At 42.3% G+C, this 6,957-nt stretch overlaps 1 pseudogene; it reads right to left on the bottom strand.

Moving 5' to 3' along the window:
• Window positions 1-1,145: 1,145 nt before the first annotated feature.
• LOC123129539 (uncharacterized) overlaps window positions 1,146-6,957 on the bottom strand; it is an 11,757-nt pseudogene continuing 5,945 nt past the window's right edge.

The following is a 6,957-nucleotide window of genomic DNA, read 5'->3' as shown; positions in this document are numbered from 1 at the left end:
CACTGATGCATATGTAGTTAGTTCTGATGTAAGTCTTGCTGGGTACATTTGTACTCACGTTTGCCTATTTTATGTTTTTGCAGAGAGACATCAGTCTCGCTATTAGTTCCGTGTGGACTTTGATGTTTAGCTTGTTACCTCAGCTACGATCTTGTGCCCTCAGCAGGATCTTGTAGATAGTCAGGCTTCTCAGCCTTTTTCATTTGTAGATGTCTGTACTCAAACATGTTAAACTTCCGCATGTGCTTTGACTTGTATGCTCTGAATGTTGGGTCATGAGACCCATGTTTGTAATATCTCGCTCCTCGGAGCCTAATGAATAAATACTTGAGTCGTAGAGTCTTGTTGTGATGCCATGTTGTATTTACACGTATCGAGCATATTGTGTGTATGATTGAAATGCTTGGTATGTGTGGGATCTGACAACCTAGTTGTTTATCCTTGGTAGCCTCTCTTATGAGGAAATGTAGTCTTGTGCTTCCATGAGCCATAGTAGTCCGCTACAGCCCGGTTCGCCGGAGTCCTTCTAGCCCAGCACTACTACTCTAGAACACTTGACTGGCCGGCATGTGATTCACTACGTTCCTGTGTCTGTCCCTTTGGGGAAATGTCACGCGGTGACATCCAGAGTCCTGCCTAGCCTGCTACAGCCTGGGTTCCCGAAGTCCTGTTAGCCCTGTGCTACAGCCCGGATTCGCACGCTGCTGACCGACAGGCTCGATGTTGATTCATGTACGCCTGTCCCCGTAAGTTTGTGCCACTTTGGGTTCACGACTAGTCATGTCGGCCCGGGTTCTCTGTCATATGGATGCTAGCGACACTATCATATACGTGAGCCAAAAGGCGCAAACGGTCCCGGGCCATGGTAAGGCGACACCCGTGGGAATACCATGCGTGAGGCCGCAAAGTGATATGAGGTATTACAAGCTAGATCGGTGTGACTTGGAATCGGGGTCCTGACAGCTTTGGTATCAGAGCCTGACTGCCTAGAGGATTACCAAGCCAAACTAGTCGAAGTTGAGTCTAGATATGCTTTAGTTATATAAGGGAATTGATTGTGGAAAGGAACGTAAGGCTCTTTTTACTCCTTTACCTTATGCCCTTCTGATCTGAGTCAACCTCTTCTCTTCTACGGGCATTAAGAGCTAGGCCTTCTCATCTATCTATCAGGATGATGAGTTACTATTATAGAGACTTATAGGATTGATGGATTTAAGCCCCAGTTCAGTTTCTACTACTTCCGTGTGTTCATAGTTGGTCTCCGAACCTTGATATTGTGCTTCTGAGTGGTTATGCCACCATTTTTGCAGGATGTCTCAAATCCTTTGAGCATTTACAGCCGTTATGTTGTCCGAGTCATCTCAGGTTTCTAAACCATCTGATGCATTTGCAAAATCCTTTTCCTCTGGGTTTGTTGTTCTTTTGGTCCAGATTAACCACACTAATTGCTTATTTGAGGTACTTCACTACCTCGACATATCTGTTGGAACTATTTTTATGACCCTAGATGTTTTAGGGAGTCATCTAGTAATCTAGCCATGTTTTGTATGCCTAGTGTGATACCTCTAGCCATCATCCTCGAAAGCATCCCGTGATGCCACTTAGTAGTAGGTATTCTACTCCTGGGTTCTTGAACCCGAGGTTCACCCTACCTACTTCATGTTGATAGTGTTTGCTAGTTCCTTTAGGATATTAGTAACCTTTGCGATAGTCCTCGAGGTCCGTGGTATACCATTCTTCCAAATACCATGAACCATTCTTGGCAGAAGTTCTTTTGAACCAAAAGGTCACAACAAGAGTGCTCTTGATGAGTTCTCCATTCTATTGTGACTCTGCCAATTCTACCTTCTGCATGGGTTATCCGGAAGAAATGTTGAGTTTTGCTCGACATACTAATCTATGCATCCCCAACTCAGAAAAATATATGTTCCTTGAGTTGTTACTCTTCACTTGTATTCCGACCATTGTCTATCAATCGATAGTCTAGAGTATGTGTGCGATCGTGTTCATCGATGCCTGTTATCCTTCTAGTCCATCAAGCCATTCTATTCCGAAATTACTAGGAGATACAAACTCCAGTCCCTCATCCATTTCTTGGACTGGTCAAAGTAGTGGTATTCCGCAGATCAAAATGCCAATCCAGTTTTTGTTCTGTTTTACCTGGAGTATTACCCTCTTTATGTCAGGAATGTCATGAGAATTGCACCATCTCTTGTGAATCCCTGATGCAGTGATACTTCTTGCCATCATTATCCATTCCTCGGTTCCCATGTTATTGTAACCGGAATGCCGACAAGTGAACTATGATGTGTGAAAGCAATACTCCTAGCAACTCCGTTGCTTGGTAGTTTGCGGACAATAATCTCATTCTTAGCGTGTTGGTATTGGTTTATCATCCTAAGATTGATTGTGCTACCTAGTCCTTATTTCCGGTGCACTCTTCGATCAATGAGTTAGGATTATTCAACCCCTTGCTTATTTGATCACATTGTCTTGCCCTAAAGGCAAGATTGTTCTTGAGCTTAATAACATATCGGTGGTTCGTAATATTCCGAATATCTTCTCGAAGATATTACCGAGTTGTTTCCTGACTGTTATGTTGAGCTCGTGATCATGTTGGTTTTCCTCTAAACCACCCATTCTTCAAGATTCTGTGTTGAATACCCTGAGCTAGTTGGTTAAGCTGAACAACAACTTGGAGAGTTGGGAGATAAAAGCTTGCCTAACTTAGTTCATTCCAAAGGGATATTCTTGTGTAGTGTGTGTTGAAGAAAGATGATATCTTCATCGATTGGTCCCTGTGATCAGTTCTTGAACCTATTGTCTTATCAATCCTTTGATTTGAGTGTGGGCTATCGTCAAGTCAAATCAGTACTAACGATGTTCGTAATGTTGTCTTACTCGTGGTTGATACCTCGAGCATACACCATTACATCTTTTGGTCTAACCAATACTATCAGATTGTTCACATAATGGTGGAAATCCAGTGGTATGGAAATTCTGATGAATTGCTGTTGAGCCCATCAGCAGCATTTTGTCTCCTCCATGATTCGTGCTGAACATCCAGCTAGTGTTGGAAACTTGTGTAAGCATTTTCTTCATGCCCCGTTCATGAAGTATATGTTTGGATGAAGGTATTGACTTCCTCTAAGTTCACGTGCAATCGATGCAAGTTGCCGCCGTGAATTCGAGGGAGATTGTTTTTGCTTCCTTTGGAATTATCCCAAGTCAGTCATGCATTCGTGCGAAGTATTCTATGGCTTGGTAGATTAATTACCTCCACTCCATATGTGTTCCTAGCACACCAAGCCACTGATTGACTTGTTCAAGGAGAATAAGTTCCTTCTTAAGAGCATGCCTTATGCAAGGACTTCGATATCCTCGATGATGGTTCCCAATCAGAACTCGGTAGTGTTTTGTTGTAAGACTACTACGTGGTCATGCTTGTCTTGGACAGCGTGTTCTCATGTATGTAGCAGAACCAGCTCGTGTTTTGGAGATTCCTATTGTAGTTCATTCTTGAGAATCTCGCAACGTCCTCTCGTCGATTTGTGTTGCAAAGTTTCTTTTCCAGACATGTTGTCTGAAATATTCCGTTACCAACCGGATCTAAATCTCAGGCAGATATGATGATTGGAACTTCTCCAAGATCTATGATGTAGGTCCCGACAAGGTTGATGTTGGCCGACACACCTAGCCGGAAGATGTATTATGGTAGCTTCTTGATTAAGCAATTTGACCATCTTCTCCATGAGGTTTTCGTATGATCTATACTAAAAGTTGATCCTTATGGATTTTTGTGCCCCCGAAGTCAGACCTTTATTTGATGTTCCAGATACCGAATGATATTGAGTTAAGCTAGTACATCAAGGAGAACATTAGAAGCGGAGTGCTAAATGTCTCTCGCTCGATCATCCAGAGTTTGTTTCCTTGGCGTCGTCAAGGTAAAATCTGAGAAAGTGTTGTTCTCCTCTGCATCTGCAACCTCCATCGTTATTCATCATGGTAGTACGAGGTGTCATCAGGATCTTGGCATAGATGTTGGTAAAACCTTGATGAATATGGAAATGCTCAAGTTATTGAAAGAACGCTCAGTCATTAGGTTATATCCTTGGTATCAACTGGAATGTGCCTTCCATTTGCCGAGTTGTTCTATAACCATAGTTTCCTTTCCAAACTGAGTAATACCATCCTCTCGAATTGTTCCAAACGATCAATTGTGTTTTGCCTTAGGCTGGTTTAGAGAGTTTCAATGATCTCTATATCGAAGGTAATTCTTTTTGCCACTTAAGGGAATAATTCTACTAGTCACTTTTCCCAAGGTGCCCCGCTAGAGAATCATGGCAATTATTTCCTCGCTACCTTGACACCATCTACCATTTCCTTAAGCGTGGAATTGTTGCCCACCAAATCAAACCTCGTCGTTTGTTCTCCCATCCCTCTCGATGTGTGTTTTGTGTCTCAACTCGAGATGTTTCAACATCTCATTCCGCGAGTTGATCTTGAATTGCTCGATCTTCGAGAAGATCAATCCTAGTAGAGATTCTTTCCGTCGTCCTCATGTGGACGAAGATCTCAAATCCGAGGATGTCAAGATCAACGTGATGCAACGAATCAACAACCTTATGAGGTGCAACCTGGATCGTGAAGTTTGTGCTAGCTTTGTGCCTCCATGTCTTCTTACCTCACGTCTTGAATCTCGGGGCGAGATTATTGTTTAGTGGGGGTGAGTTGTCACATCCCTAGTTCTAGTAATTCCTAGGGCTAGCATATGGTGTTGTATCATGTTTAAATTTTATCTAAATTTGAAATAGGGGTGATCAATCCCTAGCACCAAAAGAACTCAACTAGCACTAGTAGAAAAAGGGTCAAACGTGAAGCACATTAGTGCTGGTTTGTAAAAAAACCGGCACTAATGTGATCAATAGTGCCGGTTCGGATGGCTGTGCATTAGTGCCGGTTCGTAATGAACCTTTAGTACCTATTCGTGCCACGAACCAGTACTAAAGGGGTGGTGGTAGGCTGGCATTAGGCCAGGGCCCCATGAGCCCATTTAGTGACGGTTTGTGACACAAACCGGTACTAAAGGTCTAACCTATATTACCGGTTTGTGTCACCAACCGGCACTAAAGAGTCTTAACCTATAATCCCGGTTGAAGACACAAACCGGCACTATAGGGCAATTTTCAAACTCTACCCCCCCTGGATCGCCATTTCAGTTTTGAAAAAAATCAAAAGAAAATGATAAAAACTTCAAAAAAAATAAAATCCTTCAAGAGGTAGTTATATTACTACATCTACACGTTAGGAAAATTTGAAAACTTAAATTTGGACATGTTTTGCAAAAAGTGTAGGGAAAATGTAAAACGGCTATAACTTTTGCATACGATGTCGGAAAAAAACGTATAATATCAAAAAATTCAGCACGAAAATCCGCATCCGATGGAGACCGCCTACGGCCTGTTTGCAATTTTTTAGAATCCTCAAGTTCCAAAAGGAAAAAAAGATATGCTCAAATTTCAGTTTTTTTAAAAAAATTTGGTTAAATCTGGTCAAACTACTTATTCAAGAAGTATTAATGTTACTACATAATTATTCAAGAATATTAGTGTTACTAAATCATTATTTCAATTTTTTGAATTTTGGTCAAATCTGGTCAAATTGTGGTCAAACTAAGGTCAAACTTATTCTAGAAATATTAGTGTTACTAAATAATTACTGTTTTTTAGAATAATAGTTTCAAACTCAAACAGTGAAATGTGTGACTTCATGCTCAAGCTAAACTCCTGAGGGTTAATAGGATTGACATCTTACTATTGTTAGGAAAACTACCAGTGCACATTTGGAAATGAAGGAGAATAGAACCCGAAAGTTAAGCGTGCTCGGGCTGGAGTAGTGAGAGGGATGGGTGACCGGTCGGGAAGTTAGATGATTTGGAATTAGTGATCCACACTTGAGCAGTTAAGAGAGGTGATTAGAGACTAAATCACCAAATAATTCAGAAAAATTAAAAATCGAAAAAAATAATCAACTTTTTTTCCAAAATTTTCAAAAAAAATTCAAAAAAAACCTTTAGTACCGGTTGGTAACACCAACCGGTACTAAAGGTCCCCCATACCAGGGCGCGAGCTCACGCCACGTGGTGGCACTTTAGCGCCAGTTCGTGCCGAACCGGTACTAAAGGGGGGGCCTTTAGTGCCCACCAATTAGTGCCGGTTATGGAACCGACACTAAAGGCCCTTACGAACCGGTTTTAAAGCTCTGTTTTATACTAGTGTAGGTTCAACTTAAAAACATTTTCAATGAACCCAAAGTGCCTCAAGAAAAGTTCATGATTTTTGGTTAAGGTAGAAACCTCTGCCAAAAATGATGAATATATATCTAGGACATTCTTGGATTTTTGAATTAACTTATATTGTATTTGACTTGGGGTTATAAATTCCTATAAATACTTTTATAACTCCAATCATTCTAAAAAATATTGTGGGGCTTTGGGCTAGTCCATATTGCATCCACAAATAATTTCAGAAGCAACAAAAATGGTTTAGTATTATTACTAAATCAAAATAGAGCAAAATAAATAGAAAACAGAAAGAAAAATAGGAAAAGAGAGAAACTTACCTGGCGGTCACCTGTAGCTTACCGGCTCATCCCACATGGCACTGCCAGTCATCTCCCTCCTCACGCTAGGAGGACAGGAGCGCGTGGACACGGCGCGCTGGCACGCGCCTCGCCAGCTCCTGCTTGCCGCCGAGGGCCTGGATGCCTCCATGAGTGCCACGCCACCTCCCCAACCCCCCTCTCACTTCTCCCTTGCTCTCTGGACCTCCCTCCCCCTCGCTCCTCTGCTTCCCCCCCATGGTCGAGCATGCCCGTCGCCACCGCTCGCTGTTGCCACGGCCCTCGGCCCTCCCTCGCCCATCCAACATGCTCGAGAGCTCCGCCATGCCATCCCCG

Source organism: Triticum aestivum, chromosome 6A (assembly GCF_018294505.1).
Source record: "Triticum aestivum cultivar Chinese Spring chromosome 6A, IWGSC CS RefSeq v2.1, whole genome shotgun sequence".
NCBI lineage: Eukaryota > Viridiplantae > Streptophyta > Magnoliopsida > Poales > Poaceae > Triticum > Triticum aestivum.
The sequence above is the reverse complement of the archived record's forward strand: the minus strand, read 5'-3'. Positions and strand labels throughout refer to the sequence as shown.